This window comes from Choristoneura fumiferana, chromosome 8, assembly GCF_025370935.1.
Source record: "Choristoneura fumiferana chromosome 8, NRCan_CFum_1, whole genome shotgun sequence".
NCBI lineage: Eukaryota > Metazoa > Arthropoda > Insecta > Lepidoptera > Tortricidae > Choristoneura > Choristoneura fumiferana.
Window position 1 is genome coordinate 6,865,993 of NC_133479.1, and position 13,582 is coordinate 6,879,574.

Consider the following 13,582-nt stretch of genomic DNA (forward strand, 5'->3'; position numbering starts at 1 on the left):
TCAATTGTCTTGTCTTGTATTGTCTTGGGTATTGTAATACTGGGAAGCACGCAGTTCGCTTCGTAATTCACGTTTTCTTCGACGTGCCAAGCTTCGCCGATGAATGTCTTAGCGGCGTGTTTTGAGTGTCAAGAACTTTGTATGGTTGGAGTGTGAAATAAAATCTCTGGATCATAGAAAAGGAAAATAAATTGTTGTTACGTATTGCCTGAATGGGTGGATATATTATGTACCTACTTAGCCAATATGAGTAATTCCATTCAGTTATTACCCGCCCTCTCCCAAACGAATCGAATGATGTACCTACCTCATAGTTAATACCTAATAAGCAGGTACTTCTAAAAATTAATGGATACTTAATTTTTGCCGTGGTTTAAGGTCTTTTGTTAACTCATTCTTATATTTATTTTCGAGAAAAAATGAATAAATCGCTTGTTTGTCGTTGTATTTTCATTCATGTCCATAGTTTGCGTTTTCTTTATCAGCATCGTAATCGCAGTACTGAAACTAACTGCTTTGACCCAAAAAGTCCAAGTGTTTAGACAAGCTGTGAGAAAGTAGAGTTCTTTCTGTTTCCATTGCTATCTTTACTTTGACGACTTTTTGGCTTTATCGCAACTCGTAAACTTCAAGAGTTAGGCTAACAAATACTTTAATGTAGATGATATTATTTATCTTGATGCTGTGAGTGTCTGTATTATTCAGATAGGCATGTTTGGCTGGTAAGGAAGACATGCACGTTTTTAAGGTTTTAAATTTCAAGCACGTCAAACTGTAGTTTATAGCCTGTTAGACGATGTCGTGGGCTACAGCTAGTAAAACATAGTATGTTATTATAATGTATTTAAACTGTTATTGAGGAAAATATCGAAGGTTTACTGATTCATTTTCTAGGACTCCTCTAGGTGGTCCTAATGTAAAGTCGTCTTTTATCTGTTCTTCCCACTCTTAGCGTCTTGCTGTAGTCGTATCGTAGATCAAAATAGAATTATACTTCTATCTATTACCTTTTCCAAAAATAATGTTTCCTAGTGAACTCGAAAATAATTGAACAGCAGAACTATTTTCTACTTGTATATTTTAAGTCAGCAGCTCAAAATTGGGCCATCCAAATTTACCTATTACTGCATACATTAGAGGGCCAGATTTTTTCCTCTCAGTATAATAACAGTGGGCTGTTTAGCTATTTTTGAATTCACCCCTTCAGAAATCGAGTCAATGAATTCTTGTTGAAAAACACGGACACCATCTCCGTGGAGAGTAGCCGAATGTTTACAAACTAGCCGCGGAGTTTATAAGCCATGCGTGCGCGTGCGCTGCGACGCGAAGCCATTGGTTAGCATGGCTTAAACCTGGTACGAAAATAGTGGGAAATAGGTATGTATCGCTCTGGTACCGGTATTATTGATACCAGTATCAAACCTTGGCCCTATCGTACAGCCACTAGCACCAATATTTACCACAACAAAGCGTGCATAAATATCTGATACGACTCTATTTCTAGGGCCGGTAGGACGTATTGGATATCTTTGCACGCGCAGCTGTCGCAGATATTTATGTAGGTGACTGTACAGGTTGGTTTTTAGTGTTTTTTTTTGTAAGAGGGAGCAAATGAGCATGCAGGTCACCTAATGGGAAGCAATCACCGCCACGCATGGACAACCTCTGCACGACGGGTATATAGGTATTTGAACAGATAGTTTGACTGAACATCACTGTAAATGTTTTTCAGGATTTTGTTTATGTGGTTGTCAAATAAATATTTCTATTAATTGATCGATGTTCAAAGTACCGGTCAAAGGCGTGACGTGATATTACTTTGAACCCAAAATTCCGATGGAAAACTTTACAGCGGTGTTGAAACTTGAAGACAACGTGTATATCCCTTTAGTACCGGTATCTTTTTGGTACCGATTTCAAGCTCTGGTTGGAGTGCTTGCGTTCGTGTGTGTGTGTGTGCTTGTTACTCTTTCGCGCTAAAACGACTGGACGGATTTAAATGATATTTGGTATAAAGATAATTAGATCTAGAGAAACTAAATTTCAAAAACGTTTCAAGTTTTAAGATTCTCTTTATGCACAAATATTTAATAATTACATTTTACGTCGATGGTTCATACAAAAAATAGGTAGACTTAACGTAACCAAGTGTTAATGGTCGCCTTAGTAAGGCAGTTAGAATTTTCGTTAAAGAAATCGTCAATCTTTACGTAACTATAACTAACAATTGGTGATCGTTTGGCAACAAAAACAAGAAATAGTCGATTACGAACAATACTAGCTGCTGGCATGCTTTTGATTGGAATAAAAAGAAAATGATCTTTGAACAGGTAGGTAAGTGCTGTTCACGTCCCTCTACTATTAACCGACTTCATAATATTAGGAGTTTATCAATTCGGTTGTATTTTTTTTGTGCTATGAAATCTGCACAACATTTTTGTTACTTAGGTTATAAGTAAGATATTGAAATCTGAAATAAAAATGAAATAAATTTTCTGAAAATTGTTAAGTATTTAAGGATTCGGTGGGAAAAAATGATGACTTACTTACAACAATTATGACAAATAAAATGACATTCGAAAATAATGCGACTAGATACGATAGATGCCACTATTTATATTCCAGTGGCAGCAACATTTTTAAACGCAATAACTATATTTTAAATACGCTTTTACGAGTATTAGATCGGTAGGTATGTATCTAACTAAGTCTAACTAAGTAGTTAAATAAAGACCTAATTTTCATTCACTTAAATTTTTTATTCGTAAGTATTTTCATAGCGTAATAATCGTAATAATTAATAAATTAATCTAAATGCTATACGACGTAATAAAATAAAACCCGTTTATATTTTTTAGCTGACTACGCCATAACGTTTCGTTATGCATTTTTTGTCAGTGACGTCCGTAACATTTTCCACTTCGGTACTCGCTGTGAGTCAGAGTCAGCGCTTGACAAATGAACACAAGCACAGTGGTGCGATGCGATCCGGTCACGGACATCGGAATTTGGCAGCCATTGAAATTCTATTGCTGACGTCACGTAAATGCTATATTTCATATCACATTAGTTATTGTAAAATTGTTAATGGTGTGTGAAAAATTTGTTGTGGTAATTGCAATGGTGATTAGAACTTAAAACTTCATTTTTTTTGATGCAATACTTGCGCGAAACTCGTTTTGTATTTGTTATAAATATGTTATTAAGACAAATTATAATTAAGACTCATTGCGCAAATATTATTTTAGTGCGGTTTGACTTTGACATTATAAATTAATGTTAACATTTTTTTTGCTACCGCTCTCAAAATCTAAGTAGATATATCTATTATTATAATGTAAAATTTGGTTTATTTTAACCATTGGATATATGAAACATAGTATTTACTCATACGAGGGCATAAGTGGCCACTGACTTTTGAGGTAGACATGCACTAATTATCGTAATCCGAGAACCAAACTTTCAAATTTTAATTAGGCATGCACAAAAAACATTAAAACCAGAATTTAAGTATGTACCTATAACATAACACCACCTTATACATTTTTGAGAAAGTCAGTGAAGGGAATTGTGGTATAACAAGAGTTAACGCATAGGTACGAAATCGTTTCCATAAAGGTGTAAATAAGGTATAAATTGTATAATCAAATTGAAGCGGATATTATTCTTATTGTTTTAAAGTTAAATAACTACCTACATCAAAGAACTAACTAGAATTTATTTTAATGACACTTAAGATCATTTTCATTTTTTTTGTTCGTGAATGAGCCTGAGATGCTACGTGTGTCCGATCTAAGATTTGGTTTCGGTAAGTTTCTGCGTTAAATTGGAGTTGCGGTTTAAATTCAATTTCAGCAGAAAATCTGCCGAAAGTAGTACCGAAACCGAAACCAGGTTCAAAAACTTTTGTGCAGCGTTTGTGAGTGACTCCGCCAGTCACTCATTTTCCAATTAGTCGAAGTTACACTGTTGTTCCCCATCATAGATGGTATTTTTTTAAAAGCTAGACAAAACAATTATAATATCTTCTATGGACCCAAATACATATTTACAAAAGCTAAAAATTATATGCTAAAATTTCCCTCGAATAGTGATTCAGTTTTGGTTTCGGACGAAATTGGAACACAAACCGAAATTCGCTGTCGGTTTCAGTTGCAAATAGGTACTATTTTCGTTCCGACACTATGTACCGTACGTATAGTGAACCAGCAGGTAGCGTCAACATTTGGCTCCCCATTTTATAATCCCGTTGCACTTGACTGCTTCCCCACAATAGAAGCACCTGATGATTTTAAAAGCGAATACAATTTCGTTTTCCACAAAATTTGGCTCTTATTTTGTAGACAACTAAAATGAGAATTCGTAGTCCAAATTTCATTTTGTTTGGCAACGTTTTAAACAACTCTACGGATGTTTTGATCTATTCTTATTACAGCTTTATAACGTTAGAATTGGCTCTATGATCAAAACATAATTGGATGATTATTTGAATACGAATAATTTACCTGGCTGTAGGTAGTTGTTTAATATGATTTTGATAAAGTATGTAATACTAATCCTTCTAAATCCTATTAGGTATAAATGCTAAAGTAACTCTGTCTGTCAATTGGTCTGTTTGTCTGTCTATTACTTCTTCACAAATTTAATATAGCCTCGTAAGTCCTGACTTTGTTTATCATACATAGTTCTACAGATAGAGCCAAGAATTCTTAGTTTTGCGATTTTGGAAATTAGTTGCATAAATTTTAAATTGATATTAAATTAAATTGATATTGGTATTTGATTAAAAAATGTGTACTCCTCCAAGTAAATTCGATAGTTATTCTTACAATTGATTTGTACTTTGGGAAGTACACGAGGACTTACGAGGGTAGAGACAGTTTGAGATCCTGGGATAGATTTTAATTCAAAAAATTGCTAGTTCCCGCGAGATAGCGATAAACGAATTCATCCCAGATGTAGTCGCGGGAAAAAGCTACAGTAAAACTTTATCATTTATACTATTATCGTTAAATAGGTTATGAAGTATCTGGCTTCAAAGGACCAAATTAAGAGACACTGTTAAGATTCCGTCGTCGACAGCAAGTTGCTAAATTTTTAAGTAATTAAAAAAATGCATATGTTAGGGTTGTTATTGTGTGATGACAAACTACATCAAATAATGAGAAAAAAACATCAGGCTTACGACACCTACAAAACGTTTTGTGATGAAAGAACGTAGAAAAAAGATAAAGCGCATACCTTCGGCTCTAATCGTCTCCAAAACGAAAAAGAAACGGAACCAGCGAAGCCTCCAACTCAAGGACCGTACACACAACACAAGAAAACTTGTTGTCACTGTTTCGAAACAACACTTAGTACACTTAACAGAACAACACTCGATCCATTCAAACAATCACGATTCTCCAATATCGAATAAGTTTATGTTAAACTTGTTGATAAACTGGTCTTAGTTTACGAAAATGCTGAACATTTTTAGCGGACGGCTCGGCACACCTGTGAATGGCTAGCGCTCCGCGGTGACTGACTGAGTGGAGCGACAGGGACGGTGCGATGAGGCAAGACAAAGACACACGATATTGTAGGAGGGACGGATCATGTGCGCACACTGGGCTGAGTTTACCGAAAATCGAGTGAATAGAAAATAAAATAATTATTCTGTAGGTAGCACAATTAAAATGTGATAATAGGTATTATCCCTGACGATTGATGCTAAGACTAAAAAATTTACCGATTATTACTTGAAAACTAGGAGAGCTTACTTATAGATCATAGTTTCCTTTTATGTTTGTTATATAAACTGTTTAAGTTTATGTGGTTTTAGTAAACCAAACTATCATTAATATCTATATGTTATATATTTATATGGACAACTAGAAAGCGTTCAACTTTACGTATAGAGCGTTCAACTTTACGTATAGTTAGATTTAGAGGTCTGAAGGGCTTGCAACAACGAAGAAGTTGAGGCCGTTAAGGTGAAAACAGACTGTATGGAAAAAAAAAGTCGAGAAGTTGGGTCAACACCTGTTTCTGGCGGGGTCGCAGAAGGAAGACACAAGTGTTCCTGTGGCCCTTCCGCCATGCGGCGAGGCGGAATTTCCGCGGAGTTTTTAGTGGGTAGGCCGGGGCCTTCTGCTCCGGGAGTCCCATATACCCGTCCCAGTCCCCCGGCTGGGCGGAATGCGTAACTGCATTTTCTCCCCGAAAAGAAAAGCCCTATGTTAGTGGTATCGTAAAAAATTTTTTTAATACGGTTCGCGTAATTAATACACACATCCATGCATACGTACAGCTTTTTAGTACCAACAGTCACTAAACTAAGCCATGGATCGATTAAAGAAATGTCCTCAAAATTCAAAAACCTGGTGCGTGACTATGTAAGTACGTATATATATCGTGCATAATTTATCAGGTCGATAATAATTATTGAAATAATTAAAATTTGCAATCATACTCATTTATTTAATTAAAAAATAAATTAGGTAAAAGCTCTTATAAACATTAACGAAATGTACAGTACCGGTCACAAGTTTAAGTTCGCTCTGTGATTTCGGTTAAATGAAGTTTTAACGCATTTATTTATGAAATTATTTAATAATCTTTTATTACAAGTAAAAACAAAGCTAACCCTCTAATTTAAAACCACAATACACAATTCGTTTCGTCAAGTAACAATTCGTTTTGCGGATGGAAAAGTGTGACGTTGCAAAATGTGTGATACAGTTTTATATCCATTATGCCATCAACTCTCACGAGATCACCAACTTTATCACCCGCAAAGCATCCCCAAACCATAACTGATCCTCCACCGTGCTTCACTGTTGGCATCACGCATAGTTTTGCCTTTCGTTCGCCTATTTGTCGTCGAATATATTGAGGACGTCTACCCCCAAAAATTACAAATTAAATTCGTCAGAAAATGAAACTAGACCACTGCTCAGGCGTTCAATCTTTGTATTTTATAGTATAGGTGTATAGGTAGTATAATGACTGTAATGAATGAGCCAACTAAGTGGATCGTTTACGACATTTGTTCTAACAAATCAGGTTTATTTTGATTTTACTTAATTTCATAACTATGTACATACTTGTATCAGTCACGCCACGTTTTACCTACTTGTATCAGATTGCTACATATTATACCTACTTAATTGTCGTGTCAGTCAAATTTGTTTATCTCTGATCTTAATTGCAAAAATAAACTTGTTTTGAAGTTTCAAGAAAACACTTTTACGAAAGAGATTTTACCTATTGCGTCAGACGTACAGACGTCAGTACTACAACAAGCAAAAGAAAAAAACCGACACCAACACTTTAATTGCATTTTTTTTCGCTTGAGTCTTGAAATACATAAAACTACAAATATCATTCTCAGTCCCAATACAACACTCGGCGTATTTTAGGTACATATGAAAAAATAAAACTAAAATTACAACTGAAAAAATTAATATCAGTGCTACCAACCTGCTTAGCACTTATTTTTCGCCACTGGTTCAGTAGCTGCTCACGCACTTTATTTAGGATTTCATAGAAAAAATCCAAAGGATTAATAATTTGTCCCCTCTCAGTGAGCGGCAGCCCACCGTGCGGCCGTACCTCCTGTTACCTGGCACGGACCGGCCCCGCCGGCAATTTTTACAACTTTACGGCATGCCTCCAACTTATGAGAAACCTTATCTTATCTGTGGCAACTTGTGTCCAAAAGGTACACTTTTTCATTCATATGTGGATTTATAATTAGTAAGTTGCATTTTTTGTACATGCATTTTTAACATTTTACTGCATTTGGAATATCGGCTGTTCCTGAGAAAAAGGATATGAAGGGCCCTTTTTCGGAGATTTCGGCTTTACATTAATATTTCGTATTAGATACTTTGGCTCAGTTCCTCGCCGAATTTAAGAAGACTATCTTTTTCTAGCATTATTTTAACCTATAGAATTGGTATTATTTGAGACAAAGGGGCTAGAATGCAGGTTTAGGTATTTACTATCTGCATACGAGAGGTTAATTTTATATACATATTTAAAAAGGATCTGATGCATACCTACGTAATGAGTCTTCCAAATCCCTTCAAACTGTCAGCTTTATAAATACCCATGTTATCTTAAGGCGTGCATTATGAACAAAAGTATGACGGTAGATGCTACTATCTAGGTATTAGTAACAGCTTCTAGTAATTTGATAAGTGTTTTAGGTTAAGTTTATATTTAGTAACCCTTAAGGTGAAGGTTCTGGCAGAATATCAGCGTTGCGAAGCAATTCGCGACATCGTGCTGAGCCAGATTCCCTTTTTGTGTCCTTTCTGCTCTTTTCGCTTTTATTTTGTTTGTTTTTGGTATGTATTAATGTGACCAAATAAATATATTTTCTTTCTTTCTTTCTTTCTTTCTTTCTATAAACCGCACACTAAAATTTCACTTGCAGCACTTTTCTGACAGTGGAGTTGCGTACGTTAGGCCAATATTCAAAGCACATTTGCATTGATGCATGGAGACATCACTGGTCTAGCCTTTGTTCAAACAACGGATCGAAAGGCATGAGCATGACGAATGCATCACAAAACACGCGAAATACTTTAAAAAATTTCGCCTACTGTTAACTTTACTGTCTTACTTATTGTACTTATATTGTTTAGGTTCTTATTTATTTAAGTAACTAGAGACACAATAGCTAAATAAAGACAGATAGTTCAATGTAGAGCCAAAAATAGTAGATTGTACAACAAGAGCATAAAGCGAGCCATTTTACCCGAGGCGTTCATATAGCCACCCGAGCCGGTACGGCGAGGGTGGATAGACACGCCGAGGGGAAAATGGGTTTAATGCTAGAGTTTTACACTCTGCTTTTCACTTCGATGCCGAGGAAATGAAATAGCAACAGTGGAAACAATGACTCACTTTCTATGTACCTTTTATTTTTTATGCATTATTATAATAATTCCATTATTTTAATTTTACTGATTTATTATGATTGATTTGATTGATTTTTAGTTTTATATAAATTAAAAATTATTTAAAAAATATATACTTAGAAACTTTTTTGTTTGTGGCTGTTGACACCTGATTACCTTGGTCTTGAGTTGGTATTAGACGAAGATTTTATTTTATGTACTAGTACAAGGCACATGTGCCAATAAGGTATTATTAACAATCTTTTAGCTCTGTGATGAAAAACATACAGCACTAGAATTACGAACATCTCACTCAACGAATAGACAATGAAGAACAATGTACTATTATGTCGCCTAGATACAGCATAAACACTAACTTTACGAGCATGAGAAGTGAATTTTTTTTTTAATAATAAGTCAGGTCAAGTTAAACTCTTTTAAATACCTACCCAAAAATGAATTTATTTAACCCAAAAAGTCCTTGGAACTAATTACTTAGACCTCGTCGCTACTTTGAAAAAAGCTGGTATCTCAAAATCGATGATCTTTCCGAGTGAACTTAATAAATATTGCTTTAAGGGTCAAATTTGCTGACGTATTGATTTGAGATACAAGATTTTTTCAAAGTAGTGACGATCTGTTTCACCTAGAAACATACACCATAGGCAATGTGAGTAGGTCACTATCACTACTCCTTTATGAAAATAGTTGCAGGTTTTGGTTGTTGTTGGGATAGGTCAGGTTGCAGGGGGAGCAACAGGTTGCCGCATAATTAAACTAGGGGCTGGCACAACCTTGGAAACTTTCCTACTGGTTGTAATATGCGTGCCAAATAACACTTCGATCGAATATGCTGATAAAACTAACAAAAAATAATAGAGCTCCAAATGCGTATTTTTTTCCAATACTTAATTAGTCAAAAATATAAAAAATAACAACAATTATTTCAGATTAGTGACCTAAAAACAGTTATAAACTTGAAAATAGAATATTTCGCGATGGAAAGCAACGAGACAAAATGACTCGGGTAAAATGGCGCATTTTATACACTTGTCGCAGAATCTACTACTTCGAATCGGTCCAGCCGTTTGAGAAATCGGGGAACAGTGGAAAGCTCTTTGGCGGTTAAAATAAAACATAAGCTAGTGAGTCGGAATATTTACTTTGAGTGTATTTCTTAGCTAAGTATTATGACTTATAATTCTTATAAATAAATACGGTCACTGTCGAAGTAGAGTCAATTTATATTGGGTAAATAAATAGTCATTCCTAATAGAATTTTAATTATTTTAGGTGCTTTATAATAAAATATTAACTTATTCGTTTATTTAATAAATACATTACAAAGATTTAATACATTATAAAGCTACATACCTAAGTACCGAACGAAGTTTAAATAGAACGAACGAAGGGTTTAGGCTCTTAATGTAATAATTTATAAGTACCTACTACACTCAATTTAGTTAGTTGAATATACTTCAAGCGGTCTCATTCAATTAAAACATTGAAATTTACGACGGAAATAAAATTCCACGTATAGCTACGGCACCATAATATAATAAAGTGAGCAATTGTAACTGACAGTGATGGGTAGTAAATTCATATTAATCATAATATTGCTGCTTATTGTTTTTTTTTCTTTACACTATACACTAAATTAAACAGGGGGCAACTACATTTTCGGCCCCATCTGCAGTTACCATTAAGTGAGATAGAGCTCAATTTTTTTCAATTTTAATAAATATAATAAAATTAAACCTATTTTCAAAGCATAACTACAAGGATTTTTATAGGTATTTAAAAAATGTAAAGTAAACATGTCATCTATTTTTTTTGAGAGCGGTGCCTGTGTAAGTACGAGTAAGTTCATAGCTAATATTTCTCAGAACTTTTGAGTCCACCGCAAGCTCGCGTCCCCATACAAACGTAGTTTCATTCTAATTTACAAACAGCACTACGGATCAAAATGCAACTTTGCAACTATAATGGGAGCAGCCATTACGATGTTTATAATTAGTTTTCGTATATTCAATGTGACGAAGAACAAACTATGCAAAGTTGCGTTTTGATCCGTAGGGCTGCTTGTAACTTAGAAAGAAACTAAGTGTGTATGGGGACGCGAGCCTGCGGGGCACTCTTTATTACGAACTATTTAATAATAATAATAATAATATCTTGCGACAAATTACACCAATAATTACTTAAAAAATTACCTAGACATTTCCCGACCAAATTGCAGTGGCCGTGGTCTCACGAATCGAATCCGTCCGTGTGTGCTCCGACCATGAATATTTTATCACATTGCTCCATTATAAATAAAAATAACGATAGATAATGGCGCTATCTATTTGCATATAGCATCAGTAATCCAACGGCTTTCATCGAACGATTACAAATCTATAAACAAATAGCACAAGATTGAATGATTGCTTCCTGAATTTTTAAATAATATTTAATTAGTTTGAGCAAATTGTATTTTATAGATAAATAAAAATATTTTTGTCTATCTTCATGAAAACGGCGAGTACTGCCTTTTCGCAACGTAACGTTTTGCAACCTGTTTCATTTCGCAAACTCTAAAACTGTAAATATTTCAGGATTTATTTCAGGGCCATCGTGTAGAACTCTTTAGGTTAGGTTAGGTTAGTTTTATAAAAATCCTGAAATATTTACAGTTTCAGAAATATTAAACAGTTGGGAAATGAAAAGTTGCGAAATGAAACAAGTTGCCAAACGTTATTCGCCGAAACATTAGTAAACCTGAAAACGGTCATTATTTTTATTTTATTGTACTTAATGATAGAAGTATCAAATCATTGTAATATTTCTACACCGATGCTAGCAGAATATGCTGAACTAACACTTTTTACTAACTTATATTGTACCATATTCTCTGAAATAAATGAATGACTCATTGATAGACATGTCTGATTTTTACGTTGCCCGTTAATTGTTTTACTTATAATATAAGGGTGTAAATTTGTATTCAGATTTTTTGGGTGTTCCATGCCCATTGTCGAGGGAGGCGACTTTCTCATTACCACTTCAGCAGGGCTCTACGAACTTAGAAAATCGAAGTTCGTGTCGTTCGGTCCCTCTGACACTTATACTATTTAATACGAGAGCGAGAGGGACGGTACGATACGAACTTCGATTTTCGAACTTCGGAGTAGGCCCTCAGCTTGTTCTAACGTCAAACTAGCAGTCCGAAAATTTTCGAACGAAACAGCTATATTCAGAAATTGTTACCTTGAGTAGAAACGTGAATCGGTAGGTTATATTTTTTTTATCAATTACGTTAGTTCTTTATCCTTATCAGTTTTCATGCACTCGATAAATTCTATTCAATTTATGCGTCATCCGAGGAAGATTTCTTATCGCTCGGAGATTATGAAATAATGTTTTAGTTTGCTTATCGAGTTTTCAAGGAGAAATAGGTACTAAACAAGTCAAAGTTAACTAATTTCAAAGTTAAATAGTGATATAAGAACTATTAACTCAAATTCACTGCCCGTGTGCCTGAAAACTAGTTTAAGTTAAACATTTAAGCAGGAAAATTAAGAAACAGGTAGTTGATATCCGAAACTTCGGCCAAGTGCAAGTCGGTCGGACATGTTTATCCGCTGCCTAAATCCATAGTACATATGGTACAAGCTTTGCTTAGTTCGGAAGTAGTTCATTTGACGTCAAGCGTCCCATGATATCTATTTATTTATTTATTGTATAGTATACCTAAATATACAATATAAGTATTTTGCAACACATTCATATAATTTGGAAATTATAATTTAAGGTTTGAATTAACGGTCAAATTGTAATACACGTTTCTCGATATTTCGAACACAAATGGACTAAAAATACCTACATGTACATTTATTAGCGTATTTTATTATGTTTTTATTATAGAAATTCACACAATTTTAAACAGTTCCTTGTTTCATTACAAAAAAGTGTGCAAATTGTACCGTCGTAGTATCTACCGTCTCCGGCCACCAAACAATTGATACATATGTCACAATTGAAAACTGAAACACCTACATAAATATAGGTTGCTTTAAATTACCTATTCCATTAAAGTCAATTGAATAAATCCAGTGGGACAGTGCGTAGTGACACTCGGCTCGCACAACTTGTGCTCAGCTGTAGCTCAATTTTATCATTATTCAAATAATATCACGTAATCTGTAAGATATAGTTGTATTTTTATCACACAAGAAGAAATATCTCCTGTGTCGCTACGCTGCGCATGTTGGGAAAATCGGAAGTGAAATAATTCATTAACAGGGAAAAGCAGTGATAATAAATTAGGCAGTGAAAAAATAATACTCGTATAGGAATTTGTGCATCTGGATATTTCATTTTATGTGAGTATAATGTCTTAGAAGTCTACTGAAATATAAGTAACAATACGATATGATAGTTTTAATAAAACTATGAGAGAAAATTCTGTAGGCATAAGTATTGTTGAAATATTTTGATGTATCGCGGCTAAAAAAAATTACTTATGTGGATCTGCGCACTAAATAAAAAAAGTACCGTAGTTTCTTTAAAATAAAAACATTTGCAACGGCTAATAAACTATAGCAGCAGACCATATAAAAAGGAGTAGCATCTTTATATTTATTATAGTTGACTATATAATTTTTAGTCAGTATTTTATTACTTATATTTATTGTTTTGGTGAATACATT

At 34.4% G+C, this 13,582-nt stretch overlaps 1 protein-coding gene across 2 annotated transcripts in view; it reads left to right on the top strand.

Moving 5' to 3' along the window:
• LOC141430284 (mpv17-like protein) overlaps positions 1 to 13,582 on the top strand; it is a 51,273-nt gene that overhangs the window by 31,554 nt on the left and 6,137 nt on the right. The window contains exon 1 of one of the 2 annotated variants that reach the window (XM_074090912.1): positions 12,999 to 13,255. The exons of the other annotated variant lie outside the window; for it this stretch is intronic. The gene's annotated coding sequence lies outside the window, so the exon portion shown is untranslated. Of the gene's footprint in view, positions 1 to 12,998; positions 13,256 to 13,582 lie in introns of those variants that run through there. 2 annotated transcript variants of the gene reach the window in all.